This window comes from Rhinolophus sinicus, chromosome 13, assembly GCF_057876585.1.
Source record: "Rhinolophus sinicus isolate RSI-liver-muscle chromosome 13, RSI-T2T, whole genome shotgun sequence".
NCBI lineage: Eukaryota > Metazoa > Chordata > Mammalia > Chiroptera > Rhinolophidae > Rhinolophus > Rhinolophus sinicus.
The window spans coordinates 23119915-23142879 of NC_142513.1; the positions used below are offsets into that span (position 1 = coordinate 23119915).

At 40.7% G+C, this 22965-nt stretch overlaps 1 long non-coding RNA gene across 1 annotated transcript; it reads left to right on the top strand.

The window, feature by feature from the left end:
* Positions 1 to 12288: 12288 nt before the first annotated feature.
* Positions 12289 to 20260, top strand: LOC148756034 (uncharacterized). Its single transcript, XR_016018199.1, has 2 exons — positions 12289 to 15388; positions 19114 to 20260. It is a non-coding gene; the product is annotated as an uncharacterized LOC148756034 (long non-coding RNA).
* The last annotated feature ends 2705 nt before the right edge of the window (positions 20261 to 22965 follow it).

Genomic DNA, 22965 nt, shown 5'->3' on the forward strand with positions numbered 1-22965 from the left:
CCCCACCCCCCACACACAGCCCTCTGAAGGATTTTCCAGTTCTGAGTTGTTAAGATGATCTGATCCTAAGAAAGTTACCAGCATATTGATTCTCTGAGTCAGTGATTTGAAGATATTTCCAGAGCTGATCTGGTATAGTTAGGGCCTGGTTTGCTCTTGGGAACCCTGCCTTTCAGAGCCAGCTCAGCTTCTCTCCTTCCTGTCTCCCAAAGCAAACAGACCCTTCCCTCCTCCATCCCTCCTGTCCTCTCCCTCCCCCTCATCTCTTTCCCTTCTGTGCCTTGGGTTTCCTCCCTTGCCTGGCTGGAGGCCAAGGGCGGGGAGAAAGCCTGCATTCATCATACTCCCCACCCCCTTCCTCCTAGCAGGCACTGTGCCAAGGAGCCTCCAAGGAAGGAATCTTCCTTCTCTCTACCCCTCCCCCACAACTCTCCTGGAGAGCGCTGAGGAGGAAACTGTTTCCCTACCCATCCCCCACAGAATCTGCTCCAGGGCCTCCTGCCTGGCAGTCTGGGGATAGAGCCACTGGTTGGAGCTTAACAGACCTCCCCCAGCTTCCTCTCCTGATCTTAGCAGCCCCGGAATTACAATTCCTCACTGTTCATGGGCTTCTGGGGAGTGTGCTGAGATCCCCAGACTGAGGCTGGCGGACTAGCTGACATTCATTCATTCAACTTTCAACTAATAGCAAGGGTCGTTACAGCCAGGCCCTGTGCTAGGCGCCCAGTGCACTTGCAGATGGATAAGTAACAAGTTCTAAAATAATATTAAGTATTTTAAATACTCTCAAAAAAAGACAGTACAGAATTGTCTAAAGTACAGGTCTGGAAGAGATGATGATGTCTTGACTCAACTTGCCAGATGAATAAGAGCCAGGTGAAGAGGAAAGAGATTTCCAAGCAGTAGAAACAGACTGTGCAGAGACCTGGGACACAGCATGTTCAGGCTAGCTGGAAAGTCAAAGGAAGATGTAGTTGGACAAAGGCCAACAGGAGGTGACACAGGGCTTGTCAGTGTTAAGAGGCTTGATTTTGTCCTAACACCCTCCAGTCTGACCACCTCCATTCCATTTATTCATTCACATGTGTGTTAAGCACCAACTCTTTCTAGGCAATGGAATGCAGCAAAATAGTCAAGTCCCTGGGGCTCAGTTCTAGGATCACACAAGTATGCACATAATTACACAGTGTAATCATGCATTAGAAGAAACATACAATGTTGGGGTGGCCGGTTAGCTCAGTTGGTTAGAGCGTAGCGCTGATAACACCAAGGTTGCTGGTTCAATCCCTGCATGGGCCACTGTGAGCTGCGCCCTCCTTAAAAAAAAAAAAAGAAAGAAAAACGTGCAATGATATCTTGTTTAACAAAGGAAACTGATCTGGTCTTAGGCATCAGGGATAGCATCCCAGAGAACATGTTGGAACTGAGTTAGAAAGGATATATAAGGAGTTAATTGAGCAATGGGTTTGGGGATGAGGGAGCGGCAGGGTGTTACAAGTATAACAACCCTATAGTGGGAGGCTTTCTGGCCAATTCTAGAAATCAAACGAAGTCCAGTGTATCATTCCAGGATTAAAGACTGGAAAGACTCGAGGTATTGAAAAAAGTGGTGATACTAGGAATGACTCCTGGAACACCACAGAACTGACCTGCTAGGGAAGCTTCTACATCTCTAAAAGTCAGAAAGGAGCCAGGTCATCACTGGAAAGGATGAGTTTGAGGACACATTGCTAAAGCTGCCACCCAAGGACTGGAGGCTGAGATCAGAAAGCCACCGCCAGTACTACTGCCAAGACAGTGAAATGTCATGTCCTTGAAGCAGGAGACCATATGCTAGTGACTCCACAATCTTAACAGCAAATATTGCCAAAACCATTCGATCTCTGCCTTACTTCCACCTTCCAAATCTCATTCAAGTGCATCTATTACTGGAGCCCTAACTGCAAGGGGGTCAGGAAATGTTTTAGATTTCCAGCACAGGAAGATACATACACAGAGTGGGAATGGATGCTATTTGCCAATGTGGCTACAATATCCAGTCCAGCCAGTGTGGCGACAATAGAAAGGGGGAGGGCGATGATGGTAGGAAATAAGGCTGGAGATCTGGGCATCTGGTCAGCCATGTTTAGAAATTCAATCTAAGAATGATGAGCCATTCATTGAAAGATTATTAAGCAAGGAATTGACATTTTTTTCTTATTTTTTAAAATTTTCATTAGAGTTGACATTCAATATTATATTAGTTTCAGGTGTACAGCATTTATGTAACTTACAAAGTGATCCCCCGAATTAGTATAGTACCCACCTGGTACTATACATAATTATTACAGTATTATTGACTATATTCCCTACACTATACTTTACATACCCTTGACTATTTCATAACTACCAATTTGTACTTCTTAATCCCTTCCCCTTTTTCACCCATCCCCCCAAGCCCCCTCCCATCCAGTAACCATCAGTTTGTTCTCTGTATCTATGAGTCTGTTTTGTTTGTCTGTTTATTTTGTTCTTTAGATTATACACATAAGTGAGATCATATGGTATTTGTCTTTCTGTGTTTCACCTATGTCATTTAGCATACCTTCCACATGCATCCACATTGTCACAAATAGTAAGATTTCATTCTTTTTATGGCTGAGTAATGTTCCTGTGTGTGTGTGTGTGTGTGTGTGTGTGTGTGTGTGTGTGTGTGTGTGTGTGTACCACTTCTTCTTTATTCAGTTGTCTATTGATGGGCATTTAGGTTGCTTCCATTTCTTGGCTGTTGTAAATAATTCTGCAATGAACATAGGGGTGCATATATCTTTTTGAATTAGTGTTTTGGATTTCTTCAGATAAATACCAAGAAGTGGAATTGCTAGATCATAAGATAGTTCTACTTTTAATTTGTTGAGGAATCCACTTACTGTTTTCCATAGTAGCTGCACCAATTGCAATCCCACCAACAATGCACAAGGGTTCCCTTTTCTCCACATCCTCACCAACACTTGTTTGTTGATTTATTGATGATGGCCATTCAGACAGGTGTGAAGTGATACCTCATTGTGGTTTTAATTTGCATTTCTCTGATGATTAATGACATTGAGCATCTTTTCATGTGTCTATTGGCCATCTGTATGTCCTCTTTGGAGAAATGTCTGTTCAGGGACTCTGCCCATTTTTTAATTGGATTGTTAGAGGTTTTGTTTGTTTGTTTGTTTGTTTGTTTGGTGTTGAGTTGTGTAAGTTTTAGATATTAACCCCTTATTGGATATATGATTGGTGAATATCTTCTCCCATTCAGTAGATTGTCTTTTTTTTTTTTTATGGTTTCCTTGCTGTGTAAAAACTTTTTAGTTTGATGTAGTTCCATTTATTTTTTTCTTTTTTACCCCTTGCCTGAGGAGATCTATCAGAAAAAAATATTACTAAGGGTAATGTCATAGAGTTTAGTGCCTATGTTTTCTTCTAGGAAATTTATGGTTTTAGGTCTTACATTTAAATCTTTAATCCATTTTTAGTTTATTCTTGCATATGGTGTAAGAAGGTGGTCTGGTTCCTTCCTTCCTTCCTTCCTTCCTTCCTTCCTTCCTTCCTTCCTTCCTTCCTTCTTTCCTTCCTTCCTTCCTTCCTTCCTCTCTCTTTCTTTACCATTTATTGAGTAGACTGTCTTTACCCCATCGTATATTCTTGCCTATTTCTGGACTTTCAATTTCTGTTCCATTGATTTTTGTGTCTGTTTTTATGCCTACTATAGCCTTGTAGTATAGTTTGATATCAGGTATTGTGATACCTCCAACTTTGTTCTTTTTTCTCAAGATTGCTGTGGCTACTCAGGATCTTTTGTGGTTCCATATAAATTTTAGGATTATTTGTACTAATTTTGTGTAAAGTGCCATTGGTATTTTGATTGGGATTGCAGTAAATCTATAGATTGCTTTGGGTAGTATGGACAATTTAACGATGTTAATTCTTCCTATCCATGAACGTGGTATATGCTTCCATTTATTTGTATCTTCTTCAATTTCTTCAATGTCTTATAATTTTCTGAGTACAGGTCTTTTACCTCCTTGGTTAAATTTATTCCTAGGTATTTTATTTTTTTGATACAATTGTAAATCAGATTGTTTTCTTAATTTTGCTTTCTGATATTTCATTATTGGTGTATAAAAATGCAATTAATTTCTGAATATTAATTTTGTATCCTGCTACTTTACTGAATTCATTTATCAGTTCTAATAGTTTTTTGGTGGAATCTTTTGGGTTCTCTCTATATACTAGGTTGGTGCAAAAGTAATTGTGGTTTAAAAAGTTAAAAATAATTGCAAAAACCGCAATTAATTTTGCACCAACCTAATAAAATCATATCATCTGCAAATAATAACAGTTTTACTTCTTCCTTTCCAATTTGGATGCCTTTTATTTCTTTTTCTTGTCTGATTGCTGTGGCCAGGACTTCCAATACTATGTTGAACAAAAGTGGTGAAAGTGAATGTGCCTGTCTTGTTCCTGATCTTAAGGAAAACACTGTTAGCTTTTCATCATTGAGTATAATGTCACTTGTGGGTTTGTCATATATGGCCTCTATTATGGTGAGGTATGTTCCCTCTATTCCCAGTTTGCTGAGAGTTTTTATTATAAATGGATGCTGGATTTTGTCAAATGCTTTTTCTGCATCTTATCATATGATCATATGATTTTTATTTTTCATTTTGTTTATGCGGTGTATCACGTTAATTGATTTGCAGGTATTGAACCAACCTTGCATCCCCAAAATAAATCCCACTTAACTGTGATGAATGATCTTTTTAATGTATTGCTGAATTCAGTTTGCTAATATTTTATTGAGGATTTTTGCGTCTATGTTCATCAGGGCTATCAGTCTATAATTTTCTTTTTTTGTAATGTCTTTGGCTTTGGAATCAGGATAATGGTGGCCTTGTAAAATAAAGTTGGGAGCTTTCCATCCTCTTGAATTTTTTGGAATAGCATGAGAAGGATAGGTGTTAATTCTTTGAATGTTTGGTTAAATTCACCTATGAAGCCACCTGGTCAAAGACTTTTGCTTGTTGGGAGTTTTTGATTATTGATTCAATTTCATTAGTAGTAATTGGTTTGTTCAGATTTTCTGTTTCTTCTTGATTCAGCCTTGGAAGATTGTATGTTTCTAGGAATTTATCTGTTTCTTCCAGATTGTAATTTTTTTGGCATATAATTGTTCATAATATTGTCTTATAATCCTTAGTATTGTCACTTTACCTCTTTCATTTCTGATTTTATTTATTTGAGTCTGCTCTCTTTTTTTTCTTTATGAGTCTGGTTAAAGGTTTAAGAATTTTGTTTATCTTTTCAAAGAACCAGCCCTTCGTTTCATTTTTTTTTTTTTTTTTTTTTTTTTCTGAGACTGTCTCCCTTTTGGAGAATCACAAAGCTCATTAGCATGTTAAAGACTGATTATTCTGAATTAAAAAAGCTAGAGTATTTTTGTGTGTGTATACACTTCTTAAGGCTAAAACTTTTCTTGGAACACACAATGAGAAAATATGACTAAGAAGTTTTAGAACCTTAAAGAATTTGTTGCTATATATTGGTTTAGAAGCATTTTTCAAATAAGCCATTTTAGTGAAGTATAATATATTAATATAAATTTTCACAAAAGAAAAAGAATAAAGGTTCCCCCTCCTCCAATGGGTAGTTGACTTGAGAGAATTGCCCAGTAGAAAGTTATATTGGGCAATTAATACTATGATACATATGTAAAAATTGTCCTTGCCCCCCTAACCCCAAACCTATAGACATAGGGCAGGGCTGGCTATGTAAATTGGAGGGTCCACTGAAATATGAAGAAAGCAGGGCCCTCATTCAAAAAGCGGGTGGAAAAAGTGTTATTAAAAGTACTAAAGTATAAAACTTTTTAATTTCTCCATAGTTTCTCTCTCTTGTCTTATCATGGTGGTTTTTATTTACTATTTAATATCCTTTCCTTCTGAACTGGATACTCTCCTGGAGAGTACAGACCCTCATACATGTCCCTGATCTCCAACTCCTGATCCCATGTGTGCATGTTCACACACCAAGGGAAGCAGTTTCCTCTTCCCATGGTCAGCCACCCCAATCCACAGAGGTTGGATAACCTCCACAGGACTGCCATCGCCAACCCAGGAAGCCTAGATACTATCCACAGATGGTTGGTCGTTGGTGCCAATTCAATGCCAACAGGAATCCCCAATTTGCAGTGAAGTGAAGAAGGAAACTTTAAAGCAAACAGCTCAATTGTGATACAGTATGGCTGTGAGAACAGCTCAATAGTGTTATAGCTCAATTAACAGACAGCACAGCACAGCAAGGCTTTGAGGCGGCCCCGGGGCGAGGCCCTTCTCCAACTAAAACAGCTCTGCTTTGCTCTCCTTTGCCTACTCTGCTCCACTCTAGTCTGCTCCACTCGGCCCTGCCCTGCTCTGCCTACTTTGCTCTGCTCTGTTCTAGTGAAATTTCTTCAGCATTTCCCCTCCAGCCAGAGAAAGGCAGTCCTCAGTCTTCCATGGAAATGGAAAATGCCTGGGGTTTTTTTTTTTTCTTGTTTTTTTTAGACTCTATTTCATTTATTTCTATACTGATTGTTATTATTTCCTTCCTTCTACTCACTATGGATTTTGTTTACTGTTCTTTTTCTAGTTCCTTTAGGTGTAAGGTTAGATTGTTTATTTGAAGTTTTTCTTGTTTCTTGAGGTAGACCTGTATTGCAATGAATTTCCCTCTTAGGACTGCTTTCTCGGTGTCCCATAGATTTTGGGTCATTGTGTTCTCATTTTCATTTATCTCAAGGTATCTTTTGATTTCTTCCTTGATCCCATTGTTAACCCATTCATTGTTTAGTAGTATGTTATCTAGCCTCCATGTGTGTTTTTCAGTTTTTCTCTTGTAATTGATTTCTAGTTTCATGCCATTGTGGTCGAAGAAGATGCTTGATATGATTTCCATCTTAAATTTATTGAGACTTTTTTTGTGGCCTAACACGTGGTCTATGTTGAAAAATGTTCTATGTGCACCTGAAAAGAATGTACATTCTGCTGCTTTGAGGCGAAATGCTCTTAAAATATCAATTAAATCCATCTGCTCTAATGTGTCATTTAACGATGCTGTTTCCTTGTTGATTTTGTCTGGAAGATCTATCCCTTAATGTCAATGGGGTGTTAAAGTCCCTTACTATGACTGTATTACTGTCAATCTCTCCCTTTATGTTGGTTAATATTTGCTTCATGTATTTAGGTGCTCCTATGTTGGGTGCATAAATATTTACTGGGGTTATAGTCTCTTGTTGGATTGATCCTTTTATCAATATGAAGTGTCCTTCTTTGTCTCTTATAGCCTTTGTTTTAAAGTCTATTTTGTCTGATATGAGTATTGCTATCCTAGCTTTTTTTCATTTCCATTTGCATGAAACATCTTTTTCCAACCCTTTACTTTCAGTCTGTGTATGTCTTTTGATCTGAAGTGGGTCTCTTGTAGACAGCATATGAGTGGGTCTTGTTTTCTTATTCATTCAGGTATCCTGTCTTTTGATTGGGGCAGTTAATCCATTTATATTTAAAGTGATTATTGATCGGTACATAGTTATTGTATTGCCATTTTTATTATTCCTATTTATATTTTTTCTTCCCCTCTTCTTCTTAAAGAAATCCCTTTAACATTTCTTGTATTGCTGGTATCGTGGTGATGAATTCCTTTTGCTTTTGCTTGTCTGGGAACTCTTTATCTCTCCTTCAATTTTAAATGATAGCCTTGCTGGGTGGAGTAGTCTTGGTTGTAGGCCCTCGCTTTTCATCACTTTGAATGTTTTGTGCCAGTCCCTTCTGGCCTGCAAAGTTCTTGTTGCAAAATCAGCTGTCAGTCTTATAGGAGCTCCCTTGTAAGTAACTAACTGCCTTTCTCTTGCTGCTTTTAAGATTCTCTCTTTCTCTTTAAACGTTGGCATTTTATTATGGTGTGTCTTGTGTTGGCCTGTTTGGGTTCATCTTATTTAGGACTCTCTGCACTTCCTGGACTTGTATATCTATTAATATTTCCCTCACCAGGTTAGGGAAGTTTTCAGTCATTATTTCTTCAAATAGGTTTTCAATCCCTTGCTCTCTCTTCTCCTTCTGGTACCCCTATGATGCGTATATTTGTATGCTTGCTGTTGTCCCAGAGGTCCCTTAATCTCTCCTCATTTTTTCAATTATTTTTTCTTTTTGTTGTTTTGACTGGTTGTTTTCTTCTACCTTGGCTTCTAAATTGCTGATTCAGTCATCTGTTTCATCTAATCTGCTGTTGATTCCTTCTGGTGTATTCTTTATTTCAGTTATTGTGTTCTTCATTTCTGACTGGTTCTTTATGGTTTCTATCTCCACTTTTATGCTTACTATGTCTTTGTTGAGGTTCTCACAAAGTTTCTTAAGCATCCTTATAACCATTGTTTTGAACTCTGTCTCTGGTAGGCTGCTTGCCTCCATTTCACTTAATTCTTTTTCTGGAGTTTTCTCCTGTTCTTTCATTTGGGACATGTTTCTTTGTTTCCTCATTTTAGCTGCTCTCTGTGTTTGTTTCCATGTAAAGAGGTAGATCTGCTATGTCTCCCAGTCTTGGCTGGGTGGCCTTATGTGGTAGGTGTGCTGTGGGACCCAAGAGGCGCAGTCTCCCTGGTCACCTGAGCCGTATGATCCCAGAATGTCCCTTGTCTGGGTTGTGTGTATGTGCTCTTCTGTTGTAGCTGAACCTTGCTTGCTCTTGGCATATTAGTGGGTGGGATTGACCCTCAGGCTTACTGGCTGTGAGGATTGGCCATAAGCACAGCATACGAACTACTGTGCAGGGGCTGATCCCACGGAGCGGGATTTGCCCCAGTGGGCTCTGGCGTCTGCTGAGACCACCCTTTGGGTGTACTGCTTGTGGGGCTAATTGGGTGGTGCTCTGTTGTAGTCTGAAGCAGGCCACCAGATGTGTTAGTTTGGGGGCCTCTTGGGAAGGGATCCCATGAAGGCCAACATCAGCCACTGCCTGTGGTTGGCCCTGGACTACATGGTAGGAGCTACAATGTGATCCAAGTTTGGTTGCTTCCTGTGCTAGACCTGGAAGCGCATGGGAAAGGCCATGCTACAAACCAAGGCTGGCTGCCATTAGTACCGGGCTTGGGACCACTCAGCAAAAGGCTCAGGGCACTCTGAGGCATGCCACCGCCTGTTGGCTGCCCATATGGCTGTCTCTGAAAGAACCTCAAGCGGTAAGCGAGTTGGTTGAGGTGGGGTCTCTGGGAGTCACCAGAGTGGGGTGAGTGCTGTTCACCAGATTAGTCCAGATTCAGATTTGGTGTCAGTGCCGGTCCTGGGGCCACTCAAAAGGCTCAGAGCACATTGAGGCCAGCCACTGCCTGCCTGGGGCCTGTGGATCACAAGAGTTTTTCAAGAAAGTCTGTAGCACAGGCTAACCCCCGCTGCCTGCCTGCCTCCAACCACCAAAAATGCCTCCAGCGGAGCACAAGTTGTGTGGGGCCGAGTCCCAGGGAGTCACCAGGGTGGAGCCAGCAGATTTCACCAGACCAATGCAGGTTCAGATTTGGTCATGTAGGGGGAGAGATCAACACAAGAAAGATGGCACCTGCCCACTGGCTAGATGGGAGGAGGGCTCAACACAAAGATAATGGCAGCTGTCCCTCCAGCCCTCGTACTGAAGCCACTCAACTCAATCTGTCCCTATATGTCTCTGGTACCTCCCAAGCCGTTGTCTCTCTTCCAGAGCCCAGGGTGAGTACCTGGGAGTGAGAGAGTCTGTATGGGGGCCCTTTATGAGGAATCTTTGGGTTTCCTGCAGCCTTCCAGTCTCACCCTGATGGGTGGAATACCCACTGATTTTCACAGTTAGATGTTATGGGGGCTCCTCCTCCCAGCTCTGGTACTCCAGTGGGGAGCCTGGTGTAGGGCTGGGAACTCTCACTCTTTAGGGGGGACCTCTGCACCTGATTCTCACTTGGTGTGGGACCAGCCCATTTCACGACTCTGCCCCTCCCACCAGTCTTGATGTGGTTTCTTGTTTATATTTCTTAGTCTTAGTTATAGGTCTTCTGTTTAGCTAGTTTTCAGATGGCTTTCCAGGTTGATTGTTCTGTAATTTGGTTGTAATTTAATGTGGTCAGGGGAGGAGGCAAGCACAGCGTTTCCTACTTTGTCATCTTGACCAGAAATCAGGGTTGTATTTTTAAAAGACCATTCAGGAGAGTTTGTAAAGAATGGGTCAAAGGGGAACCCAAGTGGGAAGAAGTCCACTTTACCCAGGTGAGGGATAAGTGTACCTTGGACCTGAATGATGGAGATAGACAGAGAAAAGCAGGCAGAGTAAAGATATATTTAGACATTTAAGTCAGCAAGACTTAGACGTGGTCTGGGGAGGGGTAAGTACCAATGATGACTCCCAGGTTTTCAACTTCTACAGTTGGACAGACAGTGGTGCCATCCCGGCGATGTTGAACAGTGGAGAAAATCCAAGTTTGGGGGAAGGTCTTGAGTTTGATTTTGGATGTGTTGAGTTTGCGGATGTCTAAGAGAAGGTATGGAAGAGGTGATTCAATATACCTAGGTCTTAAATTCTAAAGAGAGTTCTGGGCTTGAAAAATAAATATAGGAGCCCTATACCAATGTCTTTCACACTCTTTATCCACACTCCACAGTTGCAGTCATCAGACATGTATGCATGTGTTTATATATTTAAAAGAAAAAAGAAGTTTATATACATAAAGAAACAATGTTAACCCTGTGGGTAGTATACCTTGATACTTTTTATTATTTTGCTTCATTCTTTTATAAATGCTTATATGATGCATTAAATTGATTTTATAATCACCTAATAGGTAATGAAAGAAAGCAGAGGGGAGAAAGTTTATATTAGGTTCGTGCACAAATAATTGCAGTTTAAAAGGTTAAAAATAATTGCAAAAACCACAATTACTTTTGCACCAACCTAATAGCAACTTGGATCATATCTTAAGCACCTCTGACAGGAAAGTTTCCCCTGATTGAAAAAGATATCATGACACACTAATAAGGGACAGCCAGAAAGAGAGAAGGAAAACAAGAGGAAAAAGACATATAAATCAGGGGAGGATAGTTACAAGCAGCAGGAATTAACAACTGTATTGAGTGCTGCAAGAGGACAAGTAAAATTGACTTTGAGAAATGTCAAGTCAAGTCAGGATTGAAGAGTACCCAGTGGGGATAGAGTAATGTGGAGGTCAATGGTAAGGGCCTTTTAGATGGGGGCAGGGGTCAGACTAAGGAATAGATAATCTTCCTGAAATGCCAGTCTAGCACTCTGACCCTTTTACACCCTCTGGGTCTCCCTTGGAAGTCAGCCTAGCATCCCACTCCTTTCACAAGAAGTTCCTGGGCTCATTAGGGAACTCATGCCCAGCCAGAGTGCTCATTACATCTCTTCATGTCAACTCAGGTATGGCCAACAAAGAGCAGCCAGAGGAGTTTGGGATGGTGGAGTGTGGGGGTGGTACAAGGGGAAGCTAAGGATGAACAGGAGTCAGATCGTACCAAGTTGAAAGTGGAGTTCCATGAGCATGTACCAGACATGTGCAAAGCCAATGGATCCATATAGCACCACTAACTGGCTTGTCAATGTGACAAAGAATATATGGGGGAGGACAGGTTTCATGAAAATACACACAGATATAAAAGAAAAAGGAAACTTTGCAGAGTTTTAAAATAAAATAATGGACTAACATCTTTGGAAAGCAGTTTGGCACTGCCTATCAAAATTTAAAATCCACGTAATCTTTAACACTGAAGTCATGTATAGGCAATGAACCTATAGCTAAACTTGAAGATGTATGTACCCAGATGTTCACTGAAGCATTACTTAGGGTACCAAGGACTGAAAACAATCTGATTGTCTATCAATAGAGAACTAGTTAGATAGACTATGGCACATCCAAATAGCAGAACACCATGCAGCTGTTAAAAAGAATGGTTCTATATGTGTTAATATGGAACAATCTCTAAGACACATTTTAAAGTGAACAAAGGAAGATATAGTATGCCACTGTTTACATTTTTTTCCCAGCATTATTGAGGTACAATTGACAAATAAAATTGTAAAATATTTAAAGTGTTCAATGTGACGTATACATATTACATTTTTAAATGATGGTATACATATATATTTATATACATATATATGTACATATATATGCATATATATAAAAGCACATATATGTACAGTTATTCTGTACATAAATAAGCATATACATATATGCTTCTGTACATAAATAAGCATATATGTATATGCTTATTTATGTACAGAATAACTCTGGAAGGATATTAATGAAATTGGTAACTGTTGTAGCTTCTGTGAAGAACTAGACAGTTGAGTTTTGGGATGGAAGGAAAAGTTATTTTCCATAGTATATCCCGGGGTGGGGGGTGTATTTTCTTTTTGCTTTAACTATTTCATGTATTATCTCTGGCAAAAAAAAAAAAATTAATAACAAAAATCAGTGCACAACACAAGACTTCAAAGAAATTCCTATAGACTCTGCAGAGACAGGAGTCCATTTCCTTTATCTTTAAAAACAAGGAAACTTAATGGGAAAGTTAATACTATAGCAACCAACTCACTGGTCTTCCTGCTTCTAAGCTTGGTCTCCTTCAATCCAAAAGAATCATCCTCAAAATGAAATCTGATCACATTACTCCCCAGCTTAAAGACCTTCAAAGACTTTGTGTGCTCCTGGGGCCCACCAGGCCCTGCCTCCTCTGGGCCTCACCCCCTAACCCTGGCTGGGTTCCTGCTTGTCATTCCAGAAATTCACCCTCCCAACAACACATGGTTAACCCTTCCCTTCCCTGGCGCTCAGCTCTAATGCCACTTCCTAACTGCAGCCTTCCCTAATCTGCTAGACCAAACCCTCTATATTCTCCCCTCCCAGCAGTTTTACTGCAGGTATAATGATATGTTTATTTATGTTATGGTTTGATTAATAACTGCCTCTGTCTCTCAATTTTGAGCTCCAAGACAGCAGGGACCATGACTTTTATCTTGCTCAATTGTAGCTCCAGCATTTAGCACTCTGTGCTTGGCACATAGTAAAAGCCCAATAAAAATTTATGGCATGAATGATCTAGAAATTACTTGGCTGAGGTTACAGATCAGGACATGTGCCTACTTTTGTATTGATACCCTTAGCACAGCCATCCTTGACTCTCTACTGAAGAAGGACTGATCCATTCACCTTTTAAAAGCTAATTCACTCCTTCTCACCTTGGGTAAAGCTTTCCTGCAGCCTGGGAGGTCAGGCCCATCCTCCCCTATGTCTCTGAGGGCGCATCACACTGAAACTTTGCCTGCATTGCCCCTGGCCCTGTGAGGCACAGGGGGAGAGCACCAGGTTCCAGGATTCCAAATGCCTGGCCTCACCACGCCCTTACCCCTAGCAAGAGTAGCCCCTGCCCTGGGCCCCACCACCCCTCCTCAGGTGGCAGCGAGAGGATTCTATAGGCACAAGAGGAACTGCCTATCCAGAGTCTGTGCCCTCCCTTTCTAGAGCATTCTCTGAGACCCCAGAATTCCCTTCTAAAATATCCCGCAGCTTGTTTACAGAGTCTTTGTAGATCTCATTCATAGGCCCATCTCAGCTGAGGGCAAACTGCACTGCCTAATGCACACCTTATAGACCTGAGGTTTGGGTCTCAAAGTAGCTGTTTGCAAGACAGGTTGGATGTGGGGTCTGGGACGTCCACTCGTGCATGCCGGGTCCCTCACTGATGGGCTGGAAGGTAGCTGGACAAGTGCTGGATCCAGTACGTAGCTCTCTTTGGGCCAACATATTCTGGCCTAGAACTCGAAGGGTCCTAGGATTCTAATTCAAACCTGGTCTTCCAGATAGTTATGACAGTATGTCCATCAAGGAGGAGAATAGGACATATTTAATGCCTTACTGTAGATTGATGTATAATTTCTAGCTATTTACAGACATGGTATATGGACCTCCAGTTGTACTCTTGTCCTGGGCCCCACAAGTGCCTCTGTTTGGTTGTGTCATTTCTTGCTTAGCTCAGACAAGCTACATCACCTCTTCAGGCCTATTTCTTTACCAGAAAAATGGGTTTAACGGCAAGTGCCTCATCAGAGCTGGTGAAGAAATGAAGTCAATTCATGTAAAGGGCTTGGCAGAGGGCCAGGCACTCAGTAAACAGGAATTATCATCGTTGTGTTTTCTCCTTTGGCCATCATCTTGCTATCATCTTCCCAAGCTTTTCCATATGACTTCCAAACTGGTCCCTTTTGTAGGATTTCCGCACTGCTCTTCCCTTCTTATCCTCACCAAGAAAGAACCTCCCTATTCTTTCCGCCTAATCAAATCGTACCCCTTCTTCAATGATGGTAGTAGCTACTGGTGATTGCACGTTTACTGTTTCAGGCATTGTATTAAGAACTTGACATGTGTTATCTCAACTCAGTTCTGACACCAACTCAAGGAAGTAAGTGCGGATTTTCACTCCCCAAACACAAAGACAGGGCGATATGGAGAGCTGAAGCACTAGCAGCTGGTAAGTGGTACAGCCCGCAGGAGTGCGAACCCAGGAAGTCTTACAGCAGAGTCAGGTCTCCCAAATACCTAGATCCCATTTGCTGCCTCCGGCCTCCTTCGGTGCACCAGGCGACCCCGCTCTCCTTCAAGCCCCCATAGCCAAGGCTGTCATACTGGGCCAGCTGTAGGGTTCTCTCGGTGGACTTTCCGCCCAACAGGGCGGGCACTTTGTCTCACGCCACGTTGCCCACATCCTGGATCCTCCTCCCTCTCCGACTCTTCCTTCCTCCCTTCCTTTCTTTCTCCCTCCCATTAGGTATTCGGTTCCTACTCTGTGCCAGGCTTTGTGTTCGTTCACATGCGATGTTACCAGTGGGGAGGTCAGGGGAGGATGGAATTATATATCGTTTTTCTCTTTCTTCTTTATTCCTTTCTGTTTGGCTGATTTTTTCCAGTGAGCACGCAGGTCAGGTTCCTGCAACCCAGTTCAAACATTGCTTTGCTAGGTTGGTTGGTTGGTAGGAAGAAGGACCTGTCCCCTTAACTCCCAGCCCCCACGCCTCCTGCACCGGCCCTCAAATCCAGGCCACCCTGCCCCCTCCGGAAGGGGGAGTTGGGGGCGAACACCGAAATCTGAGTGGCTCTTTCAAGCCTCCGTTGCCGTAGAAACCGGCTGCACAGGCCTTGGCGGTCCATTACACCATCCTTCAGCGACGCAACCAATGGGCTCCGAGCTCCATCCCAGGCGCCTTACCCCCACAGCTGCCAGGAAGCCCACCAATGAATGGTGAGGTCCCTTGGCTTAGAGCCTGCCCTCGGCCGTAGGACACCACCAATGAGGTACGACCCTGCTCTCCCTTTAGCTTCAGTGTAGCAACAGACTTGATTTTTCAAAAAAAGGAATTCTCCAAATTAGAAGGAAGTAGCAGTAACGCCTCTGTCAGTTGGAGCTTGAATAATCTTTGGCTGGTATTTTATTTAAGGAGAACAAAACTGTCCCAATTACACAGTATGTGTCATTCTTTACTGAAACAATTTCAGGCAATAAAAATTTAGGCAATGGGGTTGATATCTGCTCTACGTGGATTTCTTTTATCAAGGATCTAGTCATCTTTCCTTGTTTGTATTTCAAATACATGCAAATTAAAGACGCTGAGTTTTTTATGCTGAGTTCATGAGACATTGACCTAAGTAATTGGTAGCCAACTTTTATTAGACAATTTAATTCCTGGATTCAAAACATAACAAAACTGTAAGATAAATTAATATTCCTCTTAATCCATTGAAGACATTTTTAAGGCAGGTTGTGTAATGGCTTTGATTGTCTAAAGACTAAATAAACTAAATGTGTTTTTTTAAAAAAAACAACAACCTTGTGCCATTTTTTTTAAAAACAACTTTATTTTTTAAAACATTTTTGGATTTACAGAAACATTGCAAAGATAATACAAATTTATCTCCCATCCAGCCTTGTTTCCTTTGTTATTAACATATTACATTTATATGGCACATATGTTACAATTAGTAAACCAATATTGATACATTGTTCATAGTTTATTCAGATTTCCTTAGTTTTTACCCAATGTCCTTTTTCTATCCTGGGATCCCACCCAGATGCCACACCGCACTTATCTCATGTCTCGTTAGATTCCTCCTTGCTGTGGCAGTTTCTCAAATATCAACATGACATCCCTGTTGGTGCTGACCTTGATCAACTGGCTGAGGTCGTGTTTGTCAGCTTTCTCTTCTGTAGAGTTACCCTTCATTTACCCCTTTTCATGCTGTCCTCTTTGGATTATGTTTAGACCACACTTAAGGTGTGGGGAGTTATGTTCCACCCCTTTGAGGGTAAAGTATCTAAATAAGTTATTTGGAATTTTTCTGCACTGAAGATTTGTCTCTTTTCCTCTATTTATTTAGTCTTTTATTTATATCACTATGGACTCACAGATATTTATTTCCTACTTTAGGTTATAATCCAATGCTACTTAATTGTTCCAGCTTTGGCCTTTGCGAGTTCTCTTACTTGGCTCCTTTGGGTCCCTTTGACATGCCGCCATTTTTGTGTGTCTTTTCTTTTTGTTGTTGTTCTTAAGCACTTCTTACTTTCTGGCACTATAGGATGCCCCGGGCTCATCTTGTATATTTCCTTTCCCAGTCCTAAAATCAGCCATTTCTCAATGGCATTCAACCTTGATTCCTCCAATTGGAGAATGATATTAGAAAACAAGATCTGGGCACTTAGTGTGCTCATTGTTGGGGTGTTGTTTTTTTTGAAGCCTTCTCAACTAACAGAACAAAGAAATATATGTGTATATACTAACCTGTGTTTATCGTATACCTATACATATTTCTGTATGTAACCATCTGTATTTATATTAAGCTAAACATGAGTTCATATTTATATTTCCAACTCTCATCCATTACTACATGAATCCTTCTAGCCTCCTTCTCTTAGGTGTAAATTCTCACTCTGACAGTGAGTGAGCGGGTGGTGGTGCATCCCACTACCCACTATCTGTCTGCTGAATTGTTCAATTCCGTTATACATATATGGCACTATCAGAATTGCTAACCCATACCCCCATGGGAAACTTTATCAACTAGACTGCAGTACTTCTGTACACTGTCTTATGCTTTTAGTTTTACAGACTCCAGTCATTTCTAAAGTTACTTAAGTCAGCACCCTTTCCCCCACCACCTTCCGTGACATTGTTTCACACATCTGTAATACAGTTGATTGTTTTGTCACATGCTGCAGTCCATCTTGGGATTCTTCACATGTCCTAAATGACTTGTAAAAATGTTTCATGCATTAAGCTTCACTCTTCGTGTTGTACAGTTCTGTGGTTTTTGACAAATGCATAAAGTCCTGTACCCACCATTACACTATCATACAGAAGAGTTTCACTGTCCTATGCTTCACCTATTCAATCCTTTCCCCAACGAACCCCGACAACCATAGCTCTTTTTATCTCTATAATTTTGCCTTTTTGTGCTTTTTTTAAAAAAATAGAAGACACACAATAGAGTATTTTTGTTGTTGCTCTTGGTATAGTTACCACTCACTGAACTTTTACCATGTCCCATGTCCTGAACTATTCTGCTCTTCCAATTTTGCAGATGAGGAAACTGAAGCAAATGAGTTAAAGTAATTCCCTAAAAACTTATAACATTGAACAAAGTTTGACTTAATATCCTGGATGCTTTGAATGTTTAAAGCCCCAGCACTTCTATGCTTGACTTCTGAGCATTATGGGAATCCACTATAATTAAGCCAATAAGATGAGGATGATTTACTTCTCTGTTTAGCCAGGCAGTCTCCGTTTATTTCTGTTGTTAACAGCATAATTATTAATAGTGCACCTTTTCATGATAAATTATATAGTCACCCCGAAAGGGAAAAGTCTAATGAATTTCAGAGTCAGATTTGGGGAGGGAAAGGATTATAATCCAGGAGATGTAAAGATGGACCAATGGGTGTGATTTCAGAGTCACCAGATGGGACCCACTATCCAGATAAAATCCTCTCTCCCATCTAGTCACCTTCCCCTTCGTTTTCCCAATCTGGTTATTCCTCAATTCCATCAGTCGTGCGGATGCTGCTAACATGACTTTGATGCTGTCCTCTTCTCACTGTGAACACGCCCCCACTTCTGGTCTCTCCTCTCTACCTTGTGCTTCTTTGAGTCTCAACCTACATCTCATGGATTGGCAACCCAGCATTCCATGTGGGATTTTAAGACTTTGGGATTTCACAGAGATGTTAAAAAAAGAATCCTCTCCACCCCAAAGAGAACACGTTTTAAAACTTAGGAACGAGTAAAAAGATTGCCAAGTTTTTATTTTGCCAAATAAAGACAAGAAAAACCTCCATCTTCTACGAGTAGTACTATCTATTACAAATATAATGCAAGCCATAAATGCAATTTAAAAATTTCCAGAAGCCACATTTAAAAAGGTAAAAAAGAAAAGAAACAAATGAAATTAAAAATTTTTTTTGAGACTGTGAAGAAACAGGCATTCTTTTTTTTTGGGGGAGGGACAGTGTGTTTTTCCAGGGCCCATCAGCTCCAAGTCAAGTTGTTGTTTCAATCTAGTTGTGGAGGGTGCAGCTTACAGTGGCCCATGTGGGGATGGAACTGGCAACCTTGTTGTGAAGAGCACCGCACTCTAACCAACTGAGCTAACCAGCCGCCCCCAAATGAAATTAATTTTAACACATTTTAGTTAATCCAATATATCCAAAATATTATAATCTCAACATATAATCAATAGAAAAATATTAATGTGATATTTTACATTTTTTATGCTGTCTTTGAAAGTGGTGAGAATTTAGCACTACAGCACATTTCAATTTGTACTAACCATATTTAAGTGCTCAAGAGCTGCATGGGCAGTTCTAGGCTTATTCAGTAAAAAAGCCCTGTAGCACACACACAAATGCATGCACGTGTGCGTACACACGATCATAATCTGTATTTTTTTAAAGAAGACATTTAAATACATCAAAAAACGAATTACCAAAAAAACAAAAACGAATTACCTTATTCTTATTGTTCTAGCTCTTCATTGTGGATGTCTTTGAGGACTATGCCAGTCTGCAGACTGTTGTTTTGGAACTAGACACAGTTGGGGTGGGTAGAGCTGCATGCTGGTGCCTGGGACAGCTACGTCCACACCTGAGTTGGATCCATCCTCCCTTCATTGAACAGATATTCTGAGTCTACGTTGTGCCAAGCTCTGCTGGGTGCTGGGATACAATGATGAGAGTGGCAATCGGGTGGATCCTCTGATCTCATGGAGCTTCTATTCTGCTGTGATATAGCAATTGGAGCTGTGCTGGCGGTGAGAGGGTGTATTGTCTGCAGAGAATTTAAAAACAATAATAAAACTGATTGACAGTCAGTCTGCATTTTATTATCACCATGTGCCCACAATTCTCAACCATGTCACTGATAAAATCCCCTCCCCAAAGATCAAGTTGTTGGTTTAATTTGAGTCTTAATATTTGTAAGCTTCAAGTCAGCATGTTTTAAATACGTATACACTAATAAACATTATATTCTACAAGGAAGTTAATTCAGAGCACTCCCAGTTGTGCAGTCAGCCCCTAACACATGCCAACTCAGACGCAGCTACACGCATTGATTTTGAGAATAAGTCCGTAACAGTCTGGAAATGTTCAAGCTCATTTCCTGAGCACTTGTGTCTCCAGTCGCTTTGGTACAACATATGTCTGTGCTGAAACAATAGATTCAAAATAAACAACGATAGCACAGTGATTATGAAGCCAAAGAACCAGAACTTGAGTTGCTTCAATTGTGTCATTCCTTGGGACGACTTAAAACTTTTGTATTTAAAATTTAGAACAGTGAAACAAAGAGCAAACTACAGTGTGGCAACTTCAAATTTTATTATTTAGTAAAATTGTTTTACTGAATTTAAATAATATATTTAATATTGAAATTGATTCTTATTTTTAAAGTGTTTTCTTGTTTGTTTTTAAACTATAATTAATGTAATCTAAAGTAATTATTTTTGCAACAGACCACTATATAGGTATGTTTTTATTTTCTTTTTTTCAAAGAAATATATAAATGTAATTGAAAATGATTAAGCTAATACTCTTTTCCTTTCTTGTATTTTAATATTTACTTTTACTGACATGATTGCATATATAAAGTTAAATAAAAGAATATTTTCACCATCTCCATTTCTTTTCTGGCCATTATTATTAGAATTATTCATTGTATTTCATGACCGTTATTGAAAATAATGTCATTTAGAGGAGGTGGGTGTTAAAAAATGATCTGTTCCAAGTGTCGAATGAACTAGGTAGGCTGCTGGTGCACTGAAGAAAAGAAACATGGAGGCAGGAGACCTATAAGGAGGCAGATAGCGGTGGGAGTCCTTAAAAGGGTGAGGCAATGTGTGGGGACGCAGCAGTGCTCACTCCACAAACTGAAAAGAGGCCCGTGTCACTGGAAGCTGGCTCAAGACAGAGGAAGTGGGAGAGGAGGTCAGATGGGTGAGCAGGTGCCAGACCAAGCTTGGCCTGTTAGGCCAGGGGAGAGTCTGCTATTTATCTTGAGAATAATGGAGAAACCATTGAAGGGTTTGTTTTTTTGTTTGTTTTGGTGGGGTTCTTTTTCCACTGAAGGGTTTTAAGAAAGTAAGAGACCCACACAGTCAGATCTGTGTCTGGAAAATCCCATCACACTGGCTTCAGGGAGGAAAATGGAATGGAAAGAGACCTGGTGGGTGCAGAGAACAGACAGGAGGCTGGGCAATTGCCCAGATGAGAGATGATGGTGGCCTGGACTGGTGGGGTAGTGATGGTCAGCATCTCTCCCAGAACCTCACTGCCTGCCTGCTGCAGTGTGGATTGAACAGCTCAGTGGCAAGCCCAGCCTTGAACTCCTGTGGTCTGAAAGGTTTAGACTCTTGGGCACCAATTTGAAAGGACCCAGGGTCGTCTGTGTGCACTTATAACCACCACATCTCATTGGCAGACTGGAGTTTTGGGTTTTGTTTTCCAAAATTTTACTTCTTTCTCTGGGCTTCCATAGGAATGTGAGTGCACTCATCATAGAGCACTGACTATGATTCATTCAGTATACTTATTGAGCACCTACTGTGTGCCAGGCACTTTCGTAGGGATTAAGCAGTAAACAAAACAGACAAAAATCTCTGCCCTCTTGGAGATGACATTCTAATGTAAAGGAAATGGGAGAAAAACAAGTGAACAAATAAAATAATTGCAGCTGTGGAAGGTGCTATGAATAGAAAGGGTGAGGAAAGAGAATAATGCAACCAAACTTGAGATATCTTACAGTACCAAACTTTGGACAGGATGTGGATGAAAAGGATCTTTTCTATGTTGCTGGTGGGAAAGTAAATAGGTACAACTTGAAAGTTTGGCCTTACCTCATAAAAGTCAGCAGTCACATGTCCTCAGAGGTGCCATCACACTTTGCACGAGATACTGGGGAGACTTTCCTACACTTGAGCCCCAGAAACACCTCTAGGATTGTTAATAGTTAACACGCTTCGTAAGAGCCAAAACCTGGCAATAATCCAAATGTTTGTGGACAGGCGAATGGGTAGGAAAGTTGTGGTAACCACAGTGGAAAATTAACATACCTCACACGGGTGCAATAATTTAGATGAATCTTAGCACTGTAATATTGAGTGAGAAAGTAAATACCAGAATATTATCTACAGCATGATACCCTTTTGATAAAGCTAAAGGCAAGAGAATACATTTTTAAGAAAATACATTTTAAAAAGGAAAAGGAAAAAATGGAACCTTCACACACTGCTGGTAGGAATGTAAAATGATGCAGCAAATCCATCAAGACAGAAATGTCTTGATTATGAAAAGTCTCGATTAATGATTGCGTCGAGCTGGGGGTTAGAGCAGAGGTAGAGGAGATAGAGAAGTGACTGTTAATGAGCACAGTTTCTTTTGGGGATGATGAAAATATTCTAAACTTGATTACGGTGATTGTTGCCTAACTCTGAATATACCATTGAATTGTACATTTTAAATAAGTGAGTAGTATGGTATGTGAATTATAAAGCTGTTGTTTTTTTTAATGTAAGGGAAGATTCAGGATAGACATTACTTCAGGTGAGGGAAGGCAGGGGATGGGATGGAAAAGAAGTTCACAGGGGAAGGTAGGTTATTATCAATGTTCCAGTTCTTGTGCTGGGTTGCTGATTTCACTGGTTTTTATTATATTACTTATAAATAAATTCAAACATAAAATGAGCCAGTCATGGACAATGACAAAAATGTGTTGCAAGCAAGCAATTCTGTGCACCTCAAATGTAGGGTGACAGGCGAGGGTGAGCAACAGCAAAGTGGTCAGGGCAAGCCCCTCTGGACAGTCTGAGCTGAGGCTAGAATGAGATGGGCCAGCCATGTGGGGATGGGAGTGAAGAGCTTTCCAGGCAGAGGAGACAGCATGTACAAAGGTCTTGAGGTAGGACCAAGCCTTCTGTGTTTCAGGAACATCCAGGAGGCCAGTGTGTAAATCATCATAATAATAACAACAGCAGCAGCAGCAGCAGTTAGCTGGCCAGAATTAAGACCTTTGAGAGGCCCCAGCACTGAAAAGATGGCGGTGCTCATGTCATTTAAAATAAAACGAATATTAAATGGAAAAAGTGGAATAGTGTTAGCAAATAACTCAAAAAAGCATTTATTTTTCTCATGATCACTACTTGGATACGTTTTTGAAATATTAAATCCATTCCCGCCAATGTTATGTTAGTGTCTATGTTGTTGGTGCCCTAAGTACCAGATAACTAACATTTATTATTTACTAGACGTCTGGGATGTTTACATCCAAATCCCATTGAATTTGTAAAATAACCATATGAGGGAGGAACTGTTCTTTCCGCATTTT